This window comes from Pipistrellus kuhlii, unplaced genomic scaffold (genome assembly GCF_014108245.1).
Source record: "Pipistrellus kuhlii isolate mPipKuh1 unplaced genomic scaffold, mPipKuh1.p scaffold_m20_p_18, whole genome shotgun sequence".
Classification (NCBI taxonomy): Eukaryota; Metazoa; Chordata; class Mammalia; order Chiroptera; family Vespertilionidae; genus Pipistrellus; species Pipistrellus kuhlii.
Window position 1 is genome coordinate 23,468,066 of NW_023425493.1, and position 17,747 is coordinate 23,485,812.

A 17,747-nucleotide genomic window follows, 5' to 3' on the forward strand; every position below is an offset into this window, starting at 1 on the left:
CTGCAGAGATTTGAAGAAGACTAGGGCATTTTTTTTATTATTATTAAAAACAAACAAACAAAAAAACACCACATGCCCTAACTGGTTTTGCTCAATGGATAGAGCATCGGTCTGCAGACTGAAGGACAGGTTCGATTCCAGTCAAGGGCACATGCCCAGGTTGTGGGCTCAATCCCCAGTAGGGGGCATGCAGGAGACAGCGATCAATGATTCTCTCTTATCATTGCTGTTTTTATCTCTCTCTTTTCCCTTTCTCTCTCTGAAATCAATTAAAATATATATATATATATATATATATATATATATATATATATATATATACATACATACATACATACATACATACACGGGTAAGGGCTGAAATTGTCTTTTAAAAAAAACAACCAAAAAGCCACAGAGAATTCTATCCAGCTGCATGATATCTCGTGCAAGGGAGACATCTTGTGTTTCATTAAGCCCAGAGATTTTCTTTTCAGTAAGGTCAGATGGAAGCTTTTCTTCATTATCCTAGGTGATCTTTTACAAGGCAAATGTATCCTGAAAAGCCAAACCCAAGTCTCAATTTGGGCTTCAGATGAGGCGATGTACATTTTTTACCTTAGAATTAAGACACTTCAACCACTGGCTATGGATGGAACTCTTCAGTCTCCTATTTTTAGAAGTTTCAGGCTTGAAAGACACAAATAGTACCCTAAAATAGAAATGTTAAAGAGAAGGGCCATCAATTAATTAGTCTGTGTTAAAAGGTCAAGTTAAGTCTGATGAGTTTAAATAAAGCTGGATTTAAATTCAACAAATATGCATTGAGAGTCTACTAAAGCACAGAGCAAGCAAAAACTGTGGTCATGGCTACATTAAGAGAGTGTCAGCCTAGAGGGAAAAAAAGATGTATTTTAAACAGGTTGCTTAGCATGATAGACATTAGAAGAAGCACAACAGCTACGTACTACAGGACTATTTACAGAGCAAATTTCTGACTTTCCCATGCTTTGTCAGTCAGCTCCAGCAGAATTTGGAAAGCCCATGGCTGCTCCTCAGAGGCAGTTCTCTGCAAGCCTGGAAGGGTGTTCTGGCAGTATGTAAGTCACTCTCCCCCTCACAAATACCAGGGGATGTGGAATGAAAAAGCGTGGATCCCTCTTTACAATTTTATTCGAAAGTATTCTGGAAGAGAGAGCCGGTATATGGATCAGTGTCAACACACTTCAGGCTGAGAAGGGAAAGGAGCAGAAACACAACTGGAGAGTAAAAGGCTCAGGTTTTCAGAAAGGGGGACTGTCCAGCCCTGAATGGCAAGAGGAAATATATGGCAATGGGATCTGACCTGAAGCCTTTGGAGCTGAAGTTGTAAGCAAAACATAAACCTTGAAGAGACAAAATTCTGCCTGCAGAAATCTTATCTTGTGGTGAAGTACAGAGCTGGGCCCAGAAAGCTTTAACCATTCACTGACATGCTAGGGAGACTTTCTGGCAGGGTATGACAACTTGGAGGTGGCACTGAAAGACCTGGTGTGTTTATATAGTCATGTCCAGTTTACCTGTGTCAGGCAAGAGTTTGACAGGCCTCAGAGAAGGAACTCGGCAGGGTCGCCAGTTATCCGTGCGGCTGGAAACGCCACTCGCCCGGCCAGCCAAAGGAAAACACATGCGCCTGCCAGAAGTAACAAAGTAATGGACTTTCCATGAAAACTATCAGTTCTGGACGATTAAGTATTTTTAAAGACTAGGTACCATGATCATTAAGACCTGAACTGATGGGGCTCCTCTATCAAGATAGAAGAAATGAAACATCAATCTAGAGAATTCATGTCCTCAGGGGATCAGGAAGACACCAGCATTGGGAAAGTGTACACTAACCTACCATTTAAAGCATGGATTCATTATGGCACCAACAACCTAGCATGAACACACAGTTTAGAATGAGGAAAAAAAGGACTTAAAACTGTAAATGTGTTTTCCTATCATCTGCAGCTGTACTTGCTCTGTCTTGGAAATGGAAAGAGAAGAAGTATAAAAGATTTTTACACACATTAATAATCCCTGAGGGTCCTTGGCCAAACAACAGTCTTGAGTTGGGATCTATAGTTTACTGTAGCCCATGCATTTCCCAAAATTTTCTTGATGCTGATTTAACACTTAGATCCTGGAGTTTCGGATTCTTATTAAACCATGTGTAATGCATTTTATCAAATAAGGTCATAAAGCCGGGACCGGTTTGGCTCAATGGATAGAGCATCAGTCTGCGGACTGAAAGGTCCTGGGTTTGATTCCGGTCAAGGGCATGTACATTGGTTGCGGGCACATCCCCAGTAGGGGGTGTGCAAGAGGCAGCTGATCGATGATTCTCTCTCTATCACTCTCTCTTCCTCTCTGTGAAAAATCAATAAAATATATATTTTTTTTAAAAATAAGGTCATAAAAATTTTCAGATACACAGAGAGATGAAATATTGAATAGTACCTAGAGCTGAGAAATAAAACTTCCTAAAAAAAAATTGGTGAATATGAGGTACAAGGTTATAAATATGAAATCTCTAGACCATAGTATTGCATCTTGCCTGGGAAATACTTGCTAGACTGACAGAGGATGAATAGTTTCATTAGTAAGTGAGCCTAATGGAAAAGCCAGTATTCTTAGTAGTATCCTATTCTATTTCTCCCAGGACTAGAGGCATCACTTAGTCCAGGAGTGCCAGATGTCATCATTCAATAAAGTATTCAGCACTCTACCTACCTGAATATTCATGAACCCAGATGCCAAGGACATGTCAGATTACCAATATTCCTGTGAAATTGTATAGTGGAAACTGTTTAATGTACGTTTGGGGGAAAATCAGTTCCAGGCCTGAATTTCTGATTTTACTCACTATTTAGCTGAAGGCCCATTGCCTTGCTTAGCACACAGTTTCTTATTAACACTGGGAAGTTTACGTTGAATCTTGGTTTACTTCTCTCCCGTAAAGCTTTATTTGGATATCACAGCTGACCAAAAGAGATATCACCTACCTCATTCTCAGCATGACATCCTGTATAGCTTTCCCATCTTAGATAACTTATCTAAGGTAAAATTTATCTCCAGAAGCCATTCACTTGAATTAATGTCTATTCTAAGAAGCTATTAAAGAACAGATTCTTGCATAAAAAACTTAATGTAGCCGAAACTGGTTTGGCTCAGTGGATAGAGCGTCGTTGGTCTGTGGACTGAAAGGTCCCGGGTTCGATTACGGTCAAGGGCATGTACATTGGTTGCGGGCACATCCCCAGTAGGAGGTGTGCAAGAGGCAGCTGATCAATGTCTCTCTCTCATCTATGTTTCTAGCTCTCTATCCTTCTCCATTTCTCTCTGTAAAAATTCAATAAAATATATTAAAAAAAAAAAAAAAAAAAAAAAGCTTAATGTAGTCGAAACTGATTTGGCCCAGTGGATAGAGCATCGGCCTGCAAACCGAAGGGTCCCACATTCGATTCCAGTCAAGAACATGTACCTTGGTTGTAGGCACATCCCCAGTAGGGGGTGTTCAAGAGGCAGCTGATCAATGTTTCTCTCTCATCGATGTTTCTAACTCTCTATCCCTCTCCCTCTCTGTAAAAACTCAATAAAATATATATATATTTTTTATAAAAGCTTAATGTAAAGATCCATGAGTGAATGATTTGCAGTCTTATCTACTTACTAATAGCCCTGCACACAAATCCATGTGCCAGTAGCTCGTTGCCACTCTCTAGTAGCTCTCACCGCTGCCCCACCCTCCTGTAGCTCCCCTTGCCCTTATTCCCCCCTCAGAGCTATCATCTGCAGCTGTAGTAGCTCTCCTGTAGTAGCTCTCTGTCTCCCTCCTGTAGCTCCCTCCACCTGCTTGTAGCTTGCTGCCCCACCCTCCTGCTGATCCAAGATCCAGTCGTTACATGGTCAGTTGTTACACTACACAGCATAATAACCATTTGCAAATTACTAGAGGCCCGGTGCATGAAAATTCAGCCTGCCCAGCCCTGGGTGGTTTGGTAGCTTGCCTGTGCCTTGGGCTGGCCCTGGGAGGCTGTGCAACCACAATCTGAGGCTTGCCTGCACCTTGGACTGGCCCAGGGTGGCTAGGGAACTGGGGGACTCCAGAGTAGGCACGCGAAGTAGCCAGTCCCACCTGGGGACGAGCCTGGCCATGCTACACGCCTGGCAATCTGGCAGGGATGTGGGGACTAGGTGCTGCCATCTTGTGGCTGTGGGCGCAGCCATCTTTGAGGGCATGGCAGTAAATTAGAATATTCCCTCCTTATTGGCCGTGAGCACCTCCATCTTTGTGAGGGTGTGATGGTCAATTAGCATATTCCCTCTTAATTAGATAGGATAGTTCAGTCATATATACTTGTAGTTCATTTTCATACTGGACAAAGATTTGATATGCCTTTTGTAGCTATCACATTGTCTAATGTACACTTAGAGGAATAGAATACTGAATTGAACTGAAGAAAGCAGAATGTTTTTGTGGCCACGCTGTTAAAAAGCTTCTTATTGCATCTAGGATAAAATCTTAGCTCTTTACATGGCCTACAGTCCCACATGATGTGGCTTCTCTTGGCTTCCTCTTTTGCCTGCTCTCTACCCTCTTAGTGATGCTCCAACCACATAGCCTCCTTCTCTTTAAGACATACAGAGTCGAAGGTCCTACCTTAAGACTGTCTCACATAGTGCTCCCAGTCCCTCTAAATCCTTTCTGTAATCCTCTCCTTCCTCAGATCTTCCTGTCACTGGCTCTGTCTCATTTAAAGGCCTTAGCCACATTTTCTTTCACCTTCCACCCTGATAGGCTTCTCCTAAACAACCAGTTTAAAGGGTCTTTCTAGCATGCCAATCACTCTCTAGCATTTCCTCTGCTTAATTACTTTCTTTCTGATTCATAACACTTATTATGACCCAAAGTAACCTTGTTTACTTGTCAGTTTCCTGTTTTCACCAACTGGACTCAAACCACGTTAAAGGCAGAGACCTTGCATGTCTTATTCCTTGCTTATAGCTAGCATTTAGTGCCTGCCACGTAGAAGGGCCTCTCCTATAATTCCTCTTGGATATTCTGGAGACAGCACATGAAAAATGGACTCTGTTCATGAGAATCAACACACAATTAACCATCCTTTCACCAAAGCTCCATTTAGTCTCCAGTGTGTTTGGACTGGCTGTTTGTCAGGGCTCAGGATGCTGGTCATTCTCAGAACAGGGGCTTTGCATCCAATTGTTATAGCTGCCTGTGTCTTAATCAGTAGCTCTGTTTTAAGTGGTTAGAGCTTCATAATATTTGGCTTAAACCACTGGCATCAGTGGAAGGAAAATGGGAGGACGGGAGGTCAGTCACTCTGTGGTTGAGATCAAAATACCTAGGCTGAAATAAATGAGACTGTGAGAGGGTGGGTGTGCAGAGCAACTGAGGAACTGGGGAAGGGTGGTTATTATACTTTGGCAACAATCAAGGAAAGAAGAAGAAACATGTGCAGAATGGATGGGAGAAACAAGGATCTACTAACCAAAACTCACATGACTTGATGGGTAACACTACTTCGTTTCACTGGAAACTATTTTATGGTAGGCAAGCCTTGAAGTGAGAGTGGTTGATTTTTTTTGTTCTGTGTAATAAAAACGTTTTGACATTATACCCACAAAGGATGTGGACTCCTTGACCCCAAATGCTGTGTATACTAACTATCAGAATCATACAGGTGACCTTTCATACTTCCACATGTCTTCAGAGCTAATATTTGCATGTAACTTAGAGATTCAACTACGATGAGACAGTAGCAATAAAGCGCAAAATAATGTTTGTTTTTATTTGTTCTAATACCTTTTTTTCTTTTCTCTCTTTTTATAACCTCTTTAAGAGAACCTGATGATCAAACCTCAAGTGTGCTTGTTCAGTTATTATGACATGTTTATCTGTTTCCCATGAGCAGGAGACCAGAGTGTTAAGTGTTAAATATGAAAGGGAATGTTTTCTGATTCCCAAGTGTGATGCCTGTATTCTCCTCACTGTGTGCCATGGAAACAGGAGAGGAAAGCCATCTGTACCCCATCCAATAATTATGTCTTCTTGATCTATCTCTTAAAATTACATAGTTATTCGCCGAAACCGGTTTGGCTCAATGGATGGAGCGTCGGCTTGGGGACTGAAGGGTCCCAGGTTCAATTCCAGTCAAGGGCATGTACCTTGGTTGCGGGCATATCCTCAGTGGGGGGTGTGCAGGAGGCAGCTGGTCGATGACTCTCTCTCATCGATGTTTCTAACTCTCTGTCTCTCTCCCTTCCTCTCTGTACAAAATCAATAAAATATATATTTAAAAAAATTACATAGTTATTAAAAATTACATAGTTATTAAAATGGTCTGCCATCCATTTCCTGTTTACTAAGACACCTGTCATGAGCTTTGCATTCTGAATCAATCAATAACTACTAGTATATAAAAAAAAACAGACAGCTTTTCTGGATAATTCTCAAAGATTGACAGTTGAGGAGTCAAAATTGCTAAATTCTTTTTTTTTAATTTAATAAATCTTTACTGCTCAGATTATTACAATTGTTTCTCCTTCCCCTATCCCCCCATAGCTCCCTTCCTCCTAGTTCCCACCCCACCTTCTGCCCTTACCTCCCCCCCATTGTCCTCATACATAGGTGTATGATTTTAGTCCAGTCTCTTCCTGCACCTCCCACACCCCTTCCCCCTAATAATTATCAATCTACTCCCTTTCTTTGCCCCTAATTCTATTCGCCAGTTTACTAAATTATTATCTTGTCTTTATCATTCACACATTACATGATCTGTAAAATGGTAATAGTATCATCTATCTTGTGGGGTTGTTTTATGGATCAGGTGAATTAATATACATAAAGCACTTAGAAAATAATAACCATGCTGTGAACATAAGCAGGAATTAAAGAAGCTACCAACTGATATATGGCAGTGGTCTTTATCAGACGTTCATATAGCCACATTTATTAATTAAGAAGCTTCTTCATGCCCAGCTGGTGTTGCTTAGTGGTTGAGCATAGACATATGAACCAGGAGGTCATGGTTCAATTCCAAGTCAGGGCATATGCCCGGTGTGGACTCGATCCTCAGTAGGGGGTGTGCAGGAGGAAGCTGATTGATGATTCTCTGTCATCATTGATGTTTCTCTTTCCCTCTCTTTTCCTCTATCTGAAATCAGTAAAAACATTAAAAAAAAAAAAAAAAAAAAAAAAAAAAAAAAAAAAAAAGCTTCTTCATGAGTTGGTAAATCATTTACACACATTTTATATGGACAATGTCATCTATTCCTAGGTCAGAAGCTATATAGTGATTTTCTAACAAATATGAACTTTAGTTCATAATACCAGGGTGCAAAAAATGGCACATACATTTGTTCTAAATAAAATTTAATCTGTTTAAATCAGGATGGTAGAAAATAAAAATTCAGGCATTTGAAATGTTGGTAGGAAGCAATGGGAGAGGAAATCTCCTACTGCCCTGGTATCATTCAAGAACTATGAGAATGTTAGGCAGTCTAGAACATTTGGAGTGTCTTTTTATCATTGGTCAACATGGATCATCATTGTTATATTCATTGTCCAAGCACACTCATGCCCTTAAAGATGGGCAGTCTACTAATATAGCAACCTTGGGTTCTAGGGTTTTTTGTAAAGCTGGATGATATATCTTAAACTAGGGGTGTCGAACTCAATCACAGAAGGGGCCAAAATCTAAAATCCAGCCTAAATCGCGGGCCGAATGGTTTACTGAACAGTCATAAACTGTCATTGTGATGGAAACGCAGCGGAGTGCAGTGATGACAGCGCGGTGCGGGCCACATTGCAAGGCCTGGCGGGACGGATTTGGCCCGCGGGCCTTGTGTTTGACACATGTGTCTTAAACCATCTCCTTGGGAATACCAGACTACCAATGCCTTTTGTGTTACTGCCATCGCCCCAGGTCATTGGAAAGAATGAGGCCACTGATCATGGCTACTGTTGTCTAAATCAGCGGTCACAGGCCACTGGTTGGCATATGTTTCCTTAAACCAGCAGTCACCAACCTTTCACACCTCACAGACCACTAGTTGGTGACGGCTGGTCTAAACTGAACCTAGGAAAATGTAAATTTTTGTATTTTGAATATGAAGTTATATTAGTCCTTCCATTTCGTAAATTTATCAAGCCCTTTCCTAGGTGTTTGGGGGTTTACAATGTCTCTGGCCTTAACAATCTAGCAGATTTCAATTTTTTTTTTGTCAAGTTTATATAATTTAATCCTTAGGTCAAGATTATTCTCTGTGGTGAAAACACAGGTCACGTTACACATTCCTGTTTGACAGTAGAACCAACTGAAGCTCAGAAAGGGAAACGTGATTTACAGAGGATCATATCCAGTCAGAGGAAGTGCTAGAAGTACAGCTGAAAATTAAACCTCTGTAATTTTTACATTACTCCACTCTGATCCTTGAGTAGATTTGGTCTATCAGCCAGTAGGTGGGAATAATTTGAGTTTGGGGGATCCTTCCCTAAAGTGATAAAATAAAGGGGGTTTCCCAGCTTCACACCTTGTAAGCATAGCACAGCATGTCTGAAAGGTTGCCACAATGAGAGTCTCCATCATTATGGTATGGGGGTGGACAGATCTCAATACAAATACTAACCCCCAATAGTCTAAATGTGACTAATTGCCATATGCCTCCATTTTCTAAGTCTCTCTGATGACCTACCTTATAGGACTAGTGGAAAGAGTGAGTGAGATGGTCATATACAATGTACAGTCCTGTGCCTGGGCACCCTTATCTACGGGAATCAATCCAACAACATTGATTCCTGTGTGTTGTATAGTAATGACCATACCTATCTTCTAAAAACATTAATGCTTCCTCACCAACACACATTTTACTCAGTTTGTACATTTTTTAAAAAATGTATCCAGTATCTACTAAATGGGAGTCTCATTGCTGGGAAGTAGGTATACAAATGTAAGTCATGTGTAACCCCTGCCTCAAGGAATTTGCCTTCTGTGGCACTTGGTGGGGAAGCATTTCTCCTCCTAAACTCGATTTTTAGGGAGGAAAGAAGGCCGGGAGATAGGGACTCGGGAGCACTCCTTCTCCACCGCCAGTTCAAGTGGTGCAGAGGTAATGGGAGTAAATTCCCTTTGGGATTCCAGTCCCTCAGGCTGAGTGGTGGGCTTGAGACAAATGGGATGGTGCCTACTCCTCTTATGCAGCTGAGAGAGTCGCATCTAAAAGGAGCTCTTATTTCCTGTGTTCTGTTCCCTGACATTTTCAATTTCCATCACATGAGCATTTGCCAGTCATCTGCTTTGCCTTTATCTCAAAATTAATTTCCTGGGAACATCTGGCCCGAACTACAAGGCTGCCCTTCCCAATGGGCTGTTCTTCATGTGGTGGAGTTGATGACCGCACTCCCTTTGCCCTAAAATGCAGTGAGGCATGGGGCCTGAGTGGCTCATTCTGTCCAAGTCCCCTTCGCTGAATGCAGAGATACTTTATACTTCACTTGCCTTTTTAAAAAATCCAACAATTTTTTAATTGTTTGTTGTTGTTGTTGTTTTTGTTTGTTTGTTTTTGAGAGAGAGAGAGAGAGAGAGAGAGAGAGAGAGAGAGAGAGAGAGAGAGAGAGAGAGAGAGGGATAGAGAGAAATATCAACAATTGCCTCCTGTAAGTGCCCCAACCCAGGATTGAACTCACAACCTGGGTGTGTGCCTTGACCAGGAATCAAATCTGCAACCTTTTGGTATATGGGACGACACTCCAGCCAACTGAGCCATTCATCCAGGGCCTTCACTTCCATTTTTACTTAAAATAAAACTAGCCAGACTTATGGTAGAAGAAGGTGCAGAGGTTTACTGGGACATTTCTTTCTTTCCTCCAGAGAGTTCAGGCAAGGAGTTCCAAATGGGCTTTAGACGGAGTCTTTCTAATTCACTGTGAGCACCCCAAAAACTGACTAAATAAAGTATCAAAGAGTAAATACGGGGTGTGTGTGTGTGTGTGTGTGTGTGTGTGTGTGAGAGAGAGAGAGAGAGAGAGAGAGAGAGAGAGAGAGAGAGAGAGAGAGAGAGAGAGAGAGGAGAGAGAGAGAGAGAGAGAGAGAATTAACAAGGGTCATGATTGCCCTGTTTCAGAGAAAAGCCATTTTTACTCAAGAAATTTCAGAAAGTACTCCAAAATAAATGCATTTTCTCAGACTGCATGTCTCCTGAGGAAAATGTGGAGTTTTTGCTTCAGGCCAGACTAGAACCTATCCCCATCCCCACCTCACCCTGCCAAAGCTTTGATGCTAAAGAAACACTTTGCTATTTCAAACTCCAACCCAGAATAGCAGACATTGTGGTGGATGTGTTTCACTTTCATGATATTTCTAATTCACACCCACTCCCTCAAACCGCACTCAGTACGAAGTACATACCACAGTCCATTCCTGTTTTTCTGACCACCAGCCCCAGCCCCAGCCCCCACCCTACACATCATGAGCTGGATTTACACCCCCCCCCCCCCATCAAACTTCCTCCCCATTCACCATGCTGCAAGAGCTCTTAAAACTTCAAATCTCTTCCAAACCATTTCCCACTTAAATTGGCATCGAGATGGCTTTTTCTCCAGCTTCAGAGTTCCAAGGTGAAACTCACAACTTTACCACATTGCAAATGACAACAGCTAGACCCTTTGGATGTAAGCGTTACTTTCTCTAGAGCTCAAGCCTTACCAACCATCACATGTGTTGTCGTAGCATTGTACTCTGTAAAAAGAAAAAGGTATTGTTTCTCATTTGGCAAACAGCAAAACTGAGATAGGTATCAGCAGCATGCTTAAGAGCCCTCAGCATGATCCAGGAGGAGGCAAGGCAGGGAGAAAACCTGCAAATTCTCAAAAATAAGGATCTATATGTCCCAGGCCCAAAGTTTCCTTGGACTCTACGTGATCTCAATTGTCACTGCTCCACATGATTGTGGAATTTTTTTTTTGGCTTACTATTATTCCCAGATGGATGTTAAAAATTGTTTTAAAAGATTTCATCCTCCCAATCATATATCCATTTCCCCACCAGACTGCTAGGTCGATGCCTGAAGTTCTGAACATGGGGGTTGGAGGTGAGTGGAATTTCCTGCTTTCTCCTCCTCTGCCTTCTTACTCTGCTCCTGGGAATGAAGGAAACATATTTATTCATTGTCTAGTGCACAATATATTTAATTTCATTTAGTATTTATAGAACAACCTTCCTTTTTTACTATGGTATTATCTCCCCTCAGAATGGCTGAATGCTTTCTCTATATCTCACAATATATAAGATGCAGGGCTGAGCTCTGAACCCCTGGACTCTCGTCAGTTTCAAAATCTATACATTACTTCTGCTTTTTTCCTTTCAAGTTTGTTCCTGATGTTCATTTTAAATATATTTAGGTCATACTAATCTCCTTTGGATAGATGTTAAAAAATGGGATCAATGAGTATTTTTATCCTGGACTTTAGTTTTTTGTTTTGTTTTGTAATTTCCTAAACATTAAGTTGGTTGAGTTAACATTCTTATTCCAGAGGCTGGGCCCAAGATGAAAGTCAGGAGTCTGACTTATTTCTTTAGGAATGTATTCAAATCATACAAAGTTATTCATTGACTTGGCCTTTCCCTCCCAAAGACCTTAATTTAGAAAGGTTTGATTTTATTACTGGTGATTGGGAGAGTTTATTGCATAGGAATAAACTATATGATCCCTTGGAGAAATATGAAAGTCATCACCATCTGAGGTGATCCGTGAATAAAATGGGTGAAAAACATTCTAGAGAGGAAGAATCTATGAGAGATTATTTTTAGAAGAAAAAGATTATTGTTGGAGTAATAACATGTCTTAGGCTAGACATGTCATTTGGTCTCTGAATGTAAAAATAATTTTTTTTCTTTCATTATGACACATAATCATTACAGGAAAAAAAATATGTATAGACTAAAAAACAAATCAAACACACATAACTCCATCCACCCAGATCTAATGCAATAGACATCTGATCTATAAACTTCCAGCACTCTACTTTATAGACATAATTTACAGAAATGGAATCATACATCTTTGAAACTTGCTTTTCTCATTAAATATTATGAATACCTATTGATATCAATAAGGAACCATTTATAGCATAATAATTAAGACCTTCTAGTATGATATTGGGTGTCATAACTTCCTTAACCTGTCCTTTACACAGTGAGACAGTTTCTAACTTTTCAGTTTAAAATAGTGATACAACCCTAGCCAGTTTGGCTCAGAGGTCAGCCTGTGGACCAAAGGGCCCCCAGTTCAGTTCTGGTCAAGAGCACGTACCTTGGTTGTAGGCTCCTCCTCAGGCGGCAAGCCTGGTCAGGGCTTGTGCAGGAGGCAACCAATCGATGTGTTTCTCTCACACTGATGTTTCTTTCTGCCTTTCTCTCTCTGCCACTCTCCTTTAAAAAAAAAAAAGCAATGGAATAAAATAGTGATTCAGTGACTGACATTCAGAAGCCTTAAAATGAGAAGGGGGGGCAAGGGATGAGAGATAGGAGCTCATGTCTGGAAGTGGAATTGTTTATTAAACTAAAGGTATTAAAAATGTCAAAGGTTTTGATAGATTTTCCCAAATTATTTTTCTGAAAATTATACTGACATACAGAGCAGTGTATAACTGTGTTCATTTCCCTATAAATCCATAGATTGATGGAAATGCATGCCATTTTTTTTCTTAGTATGCATTCTTTCATTAGCAATTATTTTGAATATTTTTTTTCTATTGCCAATAAGTAGTTTTTATTTTTGTAAGTTACTTATCATTTTCTTTTGACCACAGTTTTCTACCCTGGTATTGATTATTCACTTACTGAATTTACAAACTCTTGTCATTTAAATATACAAGCTACCTTCCCCCCAAAATAGATATATGCTTTGAATAATGATGAATTCTAATGGGTTAAATCTGAAAAGAAATAAACATTGGAATTAATATTATTCAAAGTGTGTATACATTTTTGGGGTCATTCTACATTCTAATTTATGTTGCAAATATTTTTTCCAATTTGTCGTTTTTGCCTTTTAATATTTTATGGTGTTTTATGTAGCAAACTGAAATTTTACGTTTCATGGTATTTCTTTATTTGCTTTTTCCCTTTGGTTCCTGAGAACTTTAAATCAATTTTTGAAAGCCTGATCTATAGTACACAAGATCTCTAGAAATTCATTCAGAATTTTCATGCATCTCTGCTTATGATACTCTTAAACCATGCTTCCCTGGAACACTCTTTTTCCACAATTTTATTTTAGTCAAGGTGTTTGTGCCATTAAATATGAATAATATCAGTCTTTCCAACTTTTTAGAAAACTTAGTTTAATGGGATATCTTTCAATTCTAAGGTTTCCAAACACATTTTTAAAATATTTGGTGCTGATATTTGCCTTTATTACTATCTAATAAAGTCTGGTGTCATGTTATATATTCTGTTATTTTAGATTTAATATGTTGATATTAAATGGTGTTGTACAAAGATCACTATTACTTCCAGATGTTCTACCAACTGACAAGTTGAAGGATCTCTGGTGTATGGTATATGTTTGCTACAGTTAAAAACTGAGAGGGAAATAATGTTCACAACACATTAAAATTGGAAAACTGAAGACTAAGAATTCTGTTATAACTGCTAATCATTCTCTCATATCCCATGCCTTGATCACAGAGATCACTGACAAATGTATTCTGTGAATCTCATTGCCACATTCTTGTGAAATTAGAATTTTCTGATGAGCTCAAATAACTTTTCTAAAGGACATTATAAAGTAACTTACAAAAATAAAAACCACAAAAATTGTTGACATTAGAAGTATAAATGGGACAAGAACACTTCTTTCTTTCTTTTTTAATCCTTTTAGAGGCAATCTTTATTGCTGTACTGGGTCTGTGAAGAACATATACAAAGGCACCTCTTAACTGTCGCTCACAAATAGAAGCTTTGAAAATATGCACCTATAAAATGCATGCATTTCCTGAACTGGTAGCTGCTTTATTCAACAGACCATTAAAAGCCCATTTAGAGAGCCTCTCACAAGCTCATGTGCTCTACAGGTACTAAAAGCTGGTGAACCCAGCATGGTAAGAAACAAAGCAAAACAAAAAATTGGACCAACATCTACTGAAATTTACAGACAACGAAAGCTCTCTCCCCAAACCTAAATTTTCTCCAACACAAACACTCTTACAAAGAACAGGTAATGTGACAAAATCATCCCACTTCCAATCTCCCAGCCAAAGTCCAACACTCCTCCTGCTCTCCAAGTATCAATCATCAGGAAGGCAAGGCAAATGAACTTTTAATCAATAACAGCTACTGTTTCTTGTACTGGGACTGTTTATGATTTAAAAGGGGGAAAAATTAAATTGATCCTGATGTGAATGTTTTCCTTCTTGAAGAGAAAAAAGCAATACGCTGTGTCAAAAAAAACGGGGAATGTAGTTTCACATTTTAAAAAAATATATTAGAAGAAAATAAATTTGAAATTGTTTTTATCCTTATTATCTATAGACAGAAGAGTAACTGCATAGGATGCTACAAATGATGTCATGTTTAACAAATGCCTTCAGTCTGTGCCTTTGCACCATTGTATTTCCTGGCATTTATTTGTTGATATAGATCAATAGAGCCAGAAGGAAATTTACTGAACATCTGTCCAAGATGGCTGCCTTGGGAGCCCTGTCACTGGAACTGTTTAGGCAAGAAGATGAATCAGACGGGAAGTGTAGCAGAAATGTATACAACAGAAGAGCTTTTAGAGTATATTAGTGGGTGAAAATGATTGTATATGGGAGCCTGATATATAGAACTTACAATAGTAGGTCTAATCTGGCTAAAGGTACTTGCTCTTTTCCTTATCCATATCTAAAAGGCAAGCCTTGCCTGGAATCTCCAGGATTTTGCTGGAAAAGTTTGTAAACTCCAGTATGAAACACCTTGAAGGCCACCTGGGTGTTCTAATTCTTCCCTCTGTGTTTCCTCCATTCCTCTAGGCTCCATCCGTATAGGTCCAACTCGGCACCACAAATCTTATACTACTGGTAGTCAGGTCTTCCTGCATCTTGAGTCTCACTTTAGCCAGGAATGAATCAAACTGGTCCCTTTATGAAGCCTGCTGTATTATTTTGGCCTGTTTGCACAAAGCAGACTTAAATGAAACCCTCTTTCCCTTCATTGTGAAAAGCTACACAGGCTTTTGCCTAGTTTGAAAGAGTAATGTGATTGGTGGGGGTGAGGTAGGTAGGGAGGATGATAATGGGAGTGTTTTCCTATTTTCTTTTAGTGTGCTGAAAAGGAACAAATCAATCCTGTCTTGCTTATTTAGAAAACTTTAACACCAATGGTGTGGGGAGAATTAATGAGACCAGGCATGAGGAATGTGGAAATTTTCACTTCTAAACTTCTGGCATGCAGACATGCATTAATGTCTTGTAGCTTTTCAAGTGCATTGAAGAAATGAGTTTTTGGCCTCTTACAACATTGGGTGGAGAGCTTGCATTTGCACACAATTACTCATCACTATCACTGGAATCCAGGGGAAGGACCCAGCAAAGAAGCCCACAAATTTGAAGAAGCAAGATACTGCACCCTCAAATGTACCTGTTAAAGAACATAATGAGAACTGTTGTCCCTCAGAAGGGAAAGACCATGTAACTTACAGGATGCACTTAATCTTCATACCACCTCTGTGAAGTGAAAACTCTCTGCACATTACAGATGAGGAAATTGACTCTCCAAAGGATCAAATGACCTATTAAAAGAAGCATAACTCATAATCAAGTGAGCCAATGTTTAAATTCAGGTCTATGTCTAAATCCCAAGTTCTTCTCATTTTTCTGAGAAATACTTTCCTGGGAAGTGGAAAAGGAAGTTAAGTCTATGTTAAATGCCATATTAATAATCAGTGCATAATAAATGGTGTGATGTCCATCAGCCACAGTAATCATGCTGCATCTGGAACCCACTTATGAAAAGCTGGTGATATCCTCAAAACTCCTTGAAGACCTGAGCACTGACATCTCTGCCAGGATAAAATTTACAGGATGGTCACAACAATCACTTGGTACAGTTCCAGAATGTGTGGCCCAGAATACTTTGCAGACTTGCACCAACTCTCATACCGTAAATTATGTGTCCTTTCCACCGTCTTTTTGATGCCATGTTTCTAGCATTTTGTACTTTTTGTTGGTGATTTCCTCTGTTTAAAAGGTCCCCAAGCACAGTGCTGAACCAAGAAGGTTGTGATGTACATAATGGGAAAATATGCATGTTAGGTAAGTTTCATTCAGGCAGGAGTTACCATGTTGTTGGCTGTGAGCTCAATAAATTAGCAATAGATATTAAGGTGTCTTTTGACAGAAACACACATAAAAAACAAGATTGTTTCCATTAGCTGACAGGTAATGACGGGAAGACTTCTCTACTGTCAGTACCTGGGCCAGTGGGCCAGATACAGAAGTAGCTTCACACTCCTGAGTTCTCTCCGGACTTGGTTGTCACGTTGTTTGGGATGTTTACTAAGCTGCTTCATCTGCATATTTTAGCATCTGTGAGATGGAGTTATAATTTCACCGAACACAGGGGAATTGAGGGGATTATTACACAGTTGTAAGTTAAGATTTTGAAGAAAGTCTGCACTTTTAGAAGCAAGAGACTATAAAATAACAAAATTATTTTTATTTTTAAGATACAGTTGATTCTCACTATTCATGGATTCTGTTTTTATAAATTTGGCTATTTGCTAAGATTCCTTTGTAACTTCTAAATAAATATCTGTGGTGCTTTCATGGTTGTTTGCAGACATGTAAGGAACAGCAAAAATAATAATAATAAGAAGAAGAAGATAAAATAAAAATAAATAAAAAATAAAAAAAACTTGAGTAGCTCTGTGCACTCATTCCCAGCTGGGGTCAGAAAAAGTGGTGGGTACTCTTCCTAGTTGCAACTCTCATCCATAAATATGTGTCTTTTCCACTGTCTTTTTGATGCCATGTTTTTACCATTTTGTACTTTTTGTTAGTGACTCCATCTGCTTAAAATGGTCCCCATACACAGTGCTGAAATGCTGTCTAGAGTTCCTGAGCACAAGAAAGCTGTGATGTGCATTGTGGAAAAACTAGAGATGCATGAAATTCATTTTTGGTTGCGGTCCCTAGGCCTGGCTGGCAATCGAAGTGCAAGCGTCTGGTGTGGAAGGGCAGGTCCCAGCTGACCTCTGAGCCCTGAGCAGCACCTGGGCCCTGGGCCCCTATGTGCCCCCCTCCACCTGAGTCATCAGGCCCCCACCCAGCTCCCTCAGCACTTGGGACCCGGGCAGCAACTCCACCCCTCCACTGCCACCACTAGTTGGTTGCCTTTGCAGGTGATCAGTGTGTGTGTGTGTGGGGGGGGGGGGGGGGAAAGAGGGGCATTTGGCCCTACTTGCACCTACCTTGGCTTGGAACCTTCTGCTCACCTGCTCCACCATCCAGCTGTGGTTCCGCTCTTGTCAGGGCTCATCAGGACAGGCAGCGCTTCTGCTGCACGCTGCCAGCACCATGTCACCAACCCCTGCATGTTCTGCACTGTCCTCTAGTGGTCAGTGCACATCATAGCAAGTGGTCAAACTCCCATTAGAGGAGATAATTTGCATATTAGACCTCTATTATATAGGATAGGATATGCATGTTAGGTAAGTTTCATTCAGGCAGTAGTTACAATGTT